Here is an 11,143-nt window from a genome sequence, read left to right as displayed (position 1 = left end):
CGATTTTCTGCGTTTTCGCATCCGTAGCAAGCATTTTGATAGGAAAGGATGACGAATATGAAAAAAACCGGAAAACCGCATACGAAAGTTTCGGACTCAGTGTGCAAGGACCTTTATTCTCATGTCATATATAACTGTGATGTTCTACAAAACAACAAGCTTTAAAACACTTTTTTCTTACTGGTGAAAATCAATGGTCAAATCTGTTTTCTCTCAGTTACATCGCAGTGTAAGCTTCATAGTGAACATTACTACATCACTCTCGTCAACGTAGTCCATATCAACAACAAAAATATATCTTGACTCCATATAGTGGTTATTTTGGGAAAATCCCAGGTATTTTGAGCAGTAGGATTATAAAAAATATGTGCTAATATAAAATTAAATTAAGTAGCCTATATAAAATTGCTAAATAAATCTATCAGTACTTTTTTACTTAAGTACATAAAAAATCGAGTACTTTTGTACTTTCACTCGAGTAAAATTGAAAAAGGAGTACTTTTACTGGAGTAATAATTTATTATACGTATCTGTACTTTTATTCAAGTACTTGATTTGTGTACTTCGTCCACCACTGTCTATCAAAGTTCAATGAGTTTCTGCACCGGGAACTCAGACTCTAGATATTATCAGTGCCGCGCATCCTCGTCTCACTCTTTATCACAAAATCCACCCAAGAGACAGATGAGAATCAATCACTGGGCCTAAAACAGATGTTTGCTGAACCTCACAGACTGGTAAAGTGCTTCCGTTGGACGGGTGATGATTGTGAAAAAAGGTTCAGTCAAGTAGACTAAGATTAGCCAAGCTTCAGGATCAAATAACTTGAGTAAACATGAATGTGATCGAGATCCTGTCCATGTTCACGTTTCCACAGCCTCTGTCAGTGAACTGAATAAACTAACCTGAGGCATTTTAGGTGTAACAAATTCACATATTAAGTTTCCAGGCACCATGCAGTCACAGCGTACAGTCCATTTTCTCTGGACTGTATTAAGATTATATATCTCCAAACTTCATGCAGTTGATTTTATGTAAAATATTTATATAAATGCCAAACGGTCATCGATCACTTTGAAACAAACTGCTGGCCATTTTTTCTTAAGTGAGCAGTTCTTGGTCAGAATAAGCTGCAAAGCGAACCAGACTTTTCTGTTAAAAGTGTGGTTGTCCACATGAAATACAACCCAATTACAACATCTACAACAACTCGAGTCATTTGATGCTGACAGCATGCATGATGTTCATCGGACACTCTGGCAGTGAAGGATGGAAGGAAGAGGATGAGGGCAGCAGCCACAGTCTTTTTTTCCAGAGTGGGTGGCTGTGAGCAACAGGGTGTTTTGCCAAGATGTAGCCTGACTCAGCCATCCTCTTGGAGTGAATAAAGGCCTCCCGAAGCGAAGCGAAGCGAAGCGATGCATTTGTGTAAGAAAAATATCCATATTTAATTTATTTTTTTTAAATAGTACATTTTGTGTAATTTTATTGTGTGATTGTACAGCACATTGGTCAACATTACGTTGTTTTAAATTGTGCTTTATAAATAAACAGAAACAGACTTTGACCTAAAACTGCACTTTGATTCCCCCCCACATGCCAAACATAAACTTTTTCTCCTTTCTACAGCCTGCAGAGCTTCCCATCTGTCTTTCATAGCAAAATCTCAATGCGGCCCTCAATGCGAGAGACAGACGGGCGATAAACAATGGCGAAGGAGAGAAAAGGAAAGAGAATGTGAGGGTTGGCAGTATGTTTGTGTCATACACAGTGCCAGAGATTATTAGTGAGGAACTCCAGACATCAGTGTTTGATTGCAATCTGTATGAAATGAGGATCGATTACACCTGAATGAGACATACCGTATATACACACACACTCGGAGGTCAGTGAACAGATGCCTCATAACCTTTGACCCTAAACCAAACAAACGTTGTGAATGACTGGCGTTGATGCCTGCAGCCCACCTACACTTCACACACACACTGAAGCCTCTTACACATCACATTGACTTCTCGCAATGGCAGAAGGTGAATAATTAGGATGATGAAATTCAAAACGGCTGCTGGGACTGGAGTCATGCTTCATCTACAGCGGAGAATGTTCTGGCGAAGTGTGTTTGCAGCGTTGTTGCAAAACACAGTCTTATGCCTCTGTTAAAGTGATACACTCTTAAAAATAATGGTTCCAAAAGGTGTTTTTTTGTAGTGATGCAGTGAAAGAACCATTTTTGTTTCCTCAAAGAACCTTTCAGCGAACAGTTCTTAAAAGAACCACTGTTTAATAATCTAAAGAACATTTTTCCACTATAACGGACAGAAAGATTTCATGGATGTTAAAGATTCTTCATGGAACCATAGAAACTTTTAAGAGTGAAAAATGAAAATCCTGTCATTAGTTCACTCAAAAATGAAAATCCTGTGATCATTTATTGACCCTCATGTTGTTCCAAACTTGTTTGACTTTTTTCTTCTGTTGAAGACAAAAGAAGATATTTTGAAAGTGCTTTTTTTGTCCATTCAGCTAAAGTCAACAATATTGGACCCTATTCACTTCCATTGTATGGACAAAAATATTCTTCAAAAAATATATTATTTTGTACTCTGCTCCTCAAAGAAAAGAAAGTGAAATAGGTTTGGAACAACATGAGGATAAATAAATAATGACTGATGATTTGGATTTATATGTATGTAAATATATGAAGAGTTCAGATGCAAAAGCCTCTAAGTGCCGTCTGAAATATACATACATAGACACACACACATTAAATGCACATTGTACTGTATGATTGTAACAGTTATAATACATTATAATACTGCTGTATTCATTGTTATACCTTTAGAAAGTATAATGTATTAAAACACATGACAAAAAAAAAACAATTCAAGGTCAATTCAATTCAATATCTGCAAATATAATTTTGTACTATAATTTTTTATAAATGTTTACTTTGTTTACAATTATTTATGAAAATATATAATGCATTGCAATGCAACTTATGAATACCTTTATAATACATTATTCATAAAGGTTTTAATTAAACTGTTACTGTGGAAATCAGTATTGTTGTTTTGGACCCCATTGACTTTAAACATAAGGACAAAAACATTCTTCAAAATATCTTCTTTTGTTTTCCACAGAAGAAAGAAAGAAAGAAAGAAAGAAAGAAATACAGGTTTGGATCAACATGAGGGTTGAGAATGATGAGAACATTTTAATTTTTGGACAGTTTTTCCTAAACTTCATTTACATTTTTTTTATTCAGCAGATGTTTTTATACAAATGAGAACTTTAGTTAACAAATGAGCAGAAAACGCAATTCATCTTCCAAACCATCTGTCAAAAAAAAAAAAGACATTTGTTAGCACGCTGATCTGCACTATGATATCACCTTTCCACATGCTGCAAAAAATAATCACATTTTCCTTCCCTTTTCTGATTAAATGATACTTCTGCAATCTGTTCTGAATTTGAGAGCCGTGGCTCATGGAAAATGTCACGCTCCATCATGCGATGTGATCAGCACTTGGAGAGGAACGTTATTTGTTTAAACTACATGTGAATTGGTCTTTCTATTAGGACAGATTAATCAGGAAACATAAATTTTTTTCTCTGACAAGGACTGTTTTTAGCTGTTAATAGGCTCCCATGGATTTTTGCAAGAACAGATTTTCATAAATCCTTCCTGCTGGGAAACACAATATGTTCTTCTTCATGTTCCACTCATCTTATAACTCTTCAAATAAACACCTTGATGTCTCCATTGGGAAACGTTGTTGAAAGCAAGTGAACTCAAATCAAAAGTTATAAAAGAAATCGCTTAAACACTTGCCCCTGTTGGGCAGTGTTTAAAAACAACAACAGCAACAACAAACATACAATGAAAAGCAGAGAAAAGCGGGATAAATATTTAGTCAGACAGAGATGCTAATATGGTCGAATCAACAATGAGGGTTTAATTTTATCTCAAAAAACAAACTTACATGTGCAGAAAGGATGGAAAGATTTAGCTTGTTGAGATAAGAAAGTTTTGGCCATTCAAGATAAATAGTCACGATATGAAGAGCTAAATCAAGGCTGGATATAAATCATAATGCTAAAAAAAAAAAAGTTTCTCCCATTATTCCACAATAACCGTGATTACATGCACTACAATATTCCAATATCAATCAGAATTTGGTTAAATTCTGATTAAGTCATAACCATATTAAGTAAATATTTCAATCATTAGATATCTGAATATAACAGAATTTTGGGTCATGTAAACATCTTTTTTAGAATATCTGTAAATTAATACTTACATATGAAACGTCAGCATATGAAACATGTCAGCATATGAAACATCAAATTTACATAAAAAAAACAGCAGACAGGAAAGTGTGTCTTTGTGAAAAAGAAGTGTGTTTAATTGTGTAGTGAACGTTAAATCTTAAAAGTATATTTAAATATATTATTATATATATATATATATATATATATATACTTGCAGAAAATATAATATTAAGTGTCAAGTTATAAGATTTTAGTTAAAATATCATTATGTTCTAATAATCTTTAGTTGTGCAAGTAATGCACTTGTTTTCATGTGCTGACTAACTTACTGAAGCACATGTAAAGTACTTGATTATAATTTGAACTGTAGAGTGTTATTCAAAATTACATTTAAAACTAATATATTTTAAATGTACTAAATTGCAATATCATCATTAAAATTGTGTTTTTAGAAATATTTAAAATGCATGGCTCATGACATGCAAGTTTCAATAGAAATGGCATTGAAGTATATTTTAGTTTACCATAAATGCTTGCCAGTACATTCAGCAGTACACTTTATATTTCAAAGACAATATAAGTAATTATAAAACTATATATAATGATGGACTTATGTCCTGATTAAGTGGGTTTAAAAGCACACTTAAATGTAGCTAATTGCATTTAATATACATTTAAAATTGAATACTTTTTTCATTTAATTGCAATTAACATGAGGTTACATTCAATTCACACTTAAGTATTATTCTAAAGTGTATTATTTCTGTCTATGCCGGGGTGCAAATAAAGTTGAGAGATTGGATCTAAGTGCAGTAAACAACAACTGAACAACTGGGTTAAATGCAATGAGAACTGACAAAGAACAGAAGAAAACACAGGGCTTAAATACACTGAAACAAACAATCAACTAAATGAACAGCGGGTGCAAACACTAACGAAACCACGAGTAACCACAGAAACTAATGAATACAAACAAAGGAAACTGATCTAGAAACAGTGAAAACTCACAGTCCAACTAAAGCAAACATAAAACACAGATGACCCGTAACAATTTCCATTACAAGTACTTTTTTTAATGCTAAAGTCTACTTCTTTTTCATTCAGGATATGCTTTTTACAGAACTCCTGTAAAACTCCTTTTTTCCTCTCCTGGAATAAAGGATTAACTAGAAAATAGACCTTATTCTGAAAAATTTTTCATGTAAACACACATCTAGAACAATTGTAACACTGGAATGGGACTTAAAAAGACATTTGTCACATTTGTAATTTTTACACAGGAAAAACTGTGTTGTTGTTTTAGCCGAACAAGCAGATGATGATTGCGGCCTTTGACATCAGCATCTTTGGTAGCTGCAGAATGTGTCTGAATGATGAGCTGGCTTTAGAGTAAAGACAATCTAAATGGCCTTGAGGAAAAAGGACAACTCATCTCTCAGCCCCCTCGCGCTCGCTCCACCACAGAACTGAAGCGAGGGATGAAGTCAAAGAATAACAGGATTTACGAGGACGTAACGCAACACCCTCAGATCTTTAAAGACAGGCTTGTAAGATTAACACTTCATTAGTAGAAAAAGCGAGAGCAGGACAGACGGAGAAAGAACGAAAACTCATTCATCATCAAGATGACATGCAGCACCAGTTTACCATTCAAACAGACTGATGGGACTGAACTGAACTTCTCACGTGGGTTTGGCATTGTAAAGCGTCCTTGTAGACGGCAACTCAGTCTAAACACACCAGAATCAGCTCCACATGTTTTCATATGTCTCCACAAAGATAGTAAAAGATGAAAACTTACATTGTGGCGCCCAACTCATGGTCAACAGGGGACTAGTTGATTATAGAGAGCTATCTAGTTTTTTTGCATCACTTCTATCAGACTGTTTTGAGATTTTACGTGGTGACGATGACTGGGAATGTACCCAAAGCTGAATACCTAAATCAGAAAGGCATGAATAATGACTTTAAAATAAATTCTACTAATAAATAGAACAAAATATATCGATTGTAGTCTGATTAGCCAACCGGAACAAGCCTTAAATGATATTTCATATCTAAAACGGCAATGTAATGCTCAGACAATATGACTAAACTGTTAAGTTTCAGGTTCAAATCGGACATCGCATTGAAAGCCTTTTATTGTGCACATCCCAGACATTCAAACTTGTAAAGAGTAACATTTACCTAATTAAGTATCTCATACATATTTTTTTCAATGTCTGATTCAGTGATAGATATTTGGCAGATGTTGTGGCTTTTTGGCTTTATTCTAAATAAATCAACCTTTTCAAAATCTAAAAATGTAAAAAGAAATAAGTAAATTAATTAATTTATGAATATACCAAAAAAGGCATAATTGTGATAATTAAACTGTAAATGGTATAGACTTACATCTAAAAATGGGCTTTTCATTTAGTTTCAATGCACTTCTGGTTTAAGCCTCACCCACATAATTCTATATGAATATACTGTATATACAGATCATTTTGATAACTCCCATTATAAACTACCACGATTGTTGCACTTTTTAGCTTTATTCTACATAAAGCAACCTTTAAAAATGTTCTAAATAAAATGTAAAAATTGTGGAAGTGTGTGTGTGCTATGTACAATGATATTATTAATATTTTAAATCAGTTTTAGTTTAAATTTTAGTCATTTTATTATGCTTTTCTCATTTTAATTAGGTTTTGTTTTTGAATTTCAGTTTAGCTTTAATTTATTTTTATTTCTCATTTACTTTTATTAATTTTAGTAATTTAATTTAAACTGTTTCAGTAGTACTTCTACTTAAATCTAATTTTAGTTAGTTCCAAAAGGCAATATTTCTGTTTTATTTCAATTAATAAAAAATAAATAAGTTTTAGTCTTAAATTAACTTAAATTAAATTAATTTAGCTAACAATAGCACAAGAGAAGTGTCAATGGAAAAGTTCCCACAAGTGGCTTAAAGGGATAGTTCACCCAAAAATGAAAATGTGATGTTTATCTGCTTACCCCCAGGGCATCCAAGATGTAGGTGACTTTGTTTCTTCAGTAGAACACAAACGAAGATTTTTAACTCAAACCGTTGCAGTCTATCAGTCTTATAATGGCAGTCAATGGGCTCCACGGCTTCGAGAGTAAAAAAAACATGCACAGACAAAACCAAATTAAACCCTGCGGCTCGTGACGATACATTCTTAAGACACGAAACGACTGGTCTGTGCAAGAAACTGAACAGTATTTATATAATTTTTTACCTCTGAACCACCGCAATGTCTGAGCGCGTTCACAACATCCGGCGCGTGACGCATGTACGTGGTCTGGCATAGTAGACATAGAGGTATATATAAGTAGAAGCCTCATTAGTGACTGTTTCTATGGGCTGCGATACGTTCCAAAATGGCGGACGCGTCAACGTATCTGGAGCGGTCTATACATATCTATGATAGTAGACGCATGTAAAATCTTCGTTTGTGTTCTACTGAAGAAACAAAGTCATCTACATCTTGGATGCCCTGGGGTCATTCATTTTTCAGTGAACTATCCCTTTAATAAACGTACAAAGTCTTAAATCAATTTGTTCAGTACGAAAACAATAGTCAATGGAAAGTCCCCACTATGGTAGTGTGTGTACCTGAAATATTGCATATGGAATGTACCTCTGACATCCTTCACTCCACATACTTAAACTTATAACTTGAAGAAAACGGAGGACAAAATAAGAGAAAGAGGCTTTCAGACATGCATTGCCATGCAGAAACAGAAAACACACTGCCATCTGTGAATTCATGGCTCCAAACGCACATAAATCAAGCTTGAGAATCTTCTCAGTCAGAGTGATGATCCATTTGCAAGCATCAGTAATGGTTGTGATCAGTGAGAGGCGCCACAGAACCGCTGGCATCAGAGAGCCAACACATGTGCGCCAATCCAGGCCGACGCTCACAAGTGGAGAAAAAAGTTTTTCACGTGAGTGTAGTTCATTTTGGGTTATAAATAATTTTGGCTTATATTTGCTGGCAAAATCCACTAATTTCAATAGCAATCTGCACAACTGGGAATTTTGCGTGAGGGCAAAAGATTTCCACACAACAAAGATTTCGCAAAAGATTTAAATTGGTCACTCAAATTCGCCGCGTTGACCAACAGAAAGCTGCTTGGTTTGAAAGTGACATCTGAGTGAGCTGAAATTTAACCACACTTGCGTTCTTCAAAATACGTTATTTTGCATTCCACAGAATAAAAATAAAGTCACACAGATTTGAAGTGACATAAGAAGGACTACATTTTCATTTGTAGGTGGACAATCCCCAAGTCTTCCCTTGAGTACATATTTTTAACAAAATTTGGTTTAATTCAGGTCAAGCTTGGTTTCGAGGATATGCCAATGACCCACCACATGACCACAATGGCAAACAAGCTCATCAGCGGAATATCTGACAACCATCTGCTTCACTTTACGTCTCCAAAGCCACAATCTTGGAGAAACTGCAGCACCAGCTTTTGCGGAGAATCGTTGTGTGGCAAGAATACAAAAAACGGGGTGGATTAACAAAAACTTCCAGAGTTTCAGAGAACAACAAGGATTTGGAGTCCATATTTCAACTAAATCATGGCACTGCAAACTAACTTTCCTCCCTTGTGATCTCCATAATCAAATAAATCATCTCTAAAAGAAATATTTCCTGTGGTTGTTGTCTTGGAAAAGAGCAGCTTGGTCATTCTACAAAACATCTGTACATCAGAAATAAAGTCATACAGTTTTAGGACGACATGAGGGTGAATAAACAATGACAGAACTTTCATTTTTGAATGAACTTTCCCTTTGAAACCCAACGTCTCTGGTGTCAGAGTTCTGGATCCTTGCTGAGCCCATAAGGACTTTCTAGATGTTTCACAATCATTATTACTGGTGTTTTTGTTCAGATCCCATTTGCCAAGGTGCTTATGCTGATGGAAGTATCAGGCGGGCCAAATCCCTGACATGATTGTGAAACTCAGATGGCTGTATACGAACTGCGTAAGCTGCTTTGTGTTGAAGATCTGGCTCGACGCACACACTCCGTTCTGCATTCAATCCACTGTGCCTCATTAAGCCTGAGAAATAACTCCACCACAAATGAGAAAATCAGACAAAAAAAGTTAAACACTGAGGGAACAAAAACTGACTATCTTTCTTTCATTCATTAGCTGTTTTTGATTTTCCAGCCAGCCATGAGAGAGATTGCTTCAAGCCCTGCTGTACCTCTGCTTCTTTGTGTATCCATGTGGGGGGGATGGGGTTTCAAAACTGCAAAACGTTAACAAGTCAAAAACCTGTGCCAGATCGCAAAAGAGTGATAAAAAATTCACTTAATTTGACATATGCGCACACTTCAAAATGAGAAAAGCTGTGGTCTTTTCTCACTGTATATGAATAATTGTGATTTACCTCTCTCCATGTACACAAACAAATCTGGGAAAGTTTGGGCTGCTGAGTGAAGATGTGATACAAGAGCCATGACAATGTTACACACTCCTGCTGAAGTCTTTTACGTTTTCATTACAACTGGATTCAGCATATTAGCATGATTTCTGAAGGATCATGTGACACTGAACACTAGATTAATGATGCGAAAAATTCAGCTTTGCATCACAAGAATATATTAAATTTCAAAATATATTAAAATAGAAAAGAGTTATTTTAAACTGTAATAATATTTCACAAATTTAACTGTATATTTGATTAAAGAAATGCAGGCTTGGTGAGCATGAAAGAGAGTTCTTTCAAAAACATTGAACATATCTAACCAACCACAAACTTTTGACACATTAATATGGTACCATTCAAGTCTTTGACTTGAAAAAGGCCTCTGTTGTATAGACTTTGACTTATTGCAAGTTCCACCCTTCAATTTCCATCCGTGCGTGAGGAGAAATCCCCCATGTTAATGTTGATGGATTTTTGGGTGACACTGCAATTTTTTGTGGTTTGAATGCATATATTAATGTGTCACTTTGTTTGTGTATGTAAGTGTGTAGAAACAGTTCACAGCCCAAAATCCCAGAAAACACAAATCCAGCTGGGCTCAGAAAGCCAGAACGCAGAAGTCAATATTATCATAGATGAATGATCGACGCTAGTGGCCTACCAGAGGGGATGAAGAATTATGGCTGATAAAGAAATGGGCAATTTTAAACAGTATACAATGTGGCACAATGATGACATAAACTTTCATTTTTGGCTGAACTATCCCTAAAAGTGATTTGGGATGGTTTGTAGACTCTGCAAATGTTTGTGTGGGTAATGAGTGGGTTGTATGGAAGGTTGCAGAGAGGCGTATGGTTTTCTGTGGAGTAATATATGCACGTTGGGCCCTGTAAGCACTTCTGAATTTCCCTTTCTTCCATCGCAACCACACACACACACATATTTTCCCTCAATCTGGGCCCTTACTCACCCACACACTCCCGCTTTCTTCTGGCAATCTACCAATTCAACACGCTGCTAAACATAAACCTCAACAGTATGATTACACAAACACACACACACACACACACACACACACACACACACACACACACATATTTTCCCTCAATCTGGGCCCTTACTCACCCACACACTCCCGCTTTCTTCTGGCAATCTACCAATTCAACACGCTGCTAAACATAAACCTCAACAGTATGATTTAAATTCACAAGGGTAGACAACCTCCACATGGTCCTGCCAGGTACTTTCCTTTGTCCACTCCACCCGCTCCTTCTCTTCTCCCTCTATCGGTCTTATTCTCCCTCCTTTCCTTCATAAGGGATCTATTCCTCTTCCATAAAGCATGAGGAACTTTTGAATATCTGCCTGACTACATTCCACCCACCCACTTTGTCCCCCCCCCCCCTCTTTCTC

The sequence above is a fragment of the Sinocyclocheilus anshuiensis genome, unplaced genomic scaffold (assembly GCF_001515605.1).
Source record: "Sinocyclocheilus anshuiensis isolate Anshui unplaced genomic scaffold, SAMN03320099.WGS_v1.1 scaffold880, whole genome shotgun sequence".
NCBI classification, from domain to species: domain Eukaryota; kingdom Metazoa; phylum Chordata; class Actinopteri; order Cypriniformes; family Cyprinidae; genus Sinocyclocheilus; species Sinocyclocheilus anshuiensis.
Note: the sequence above shows the minus strand (reverse complement) of the source record.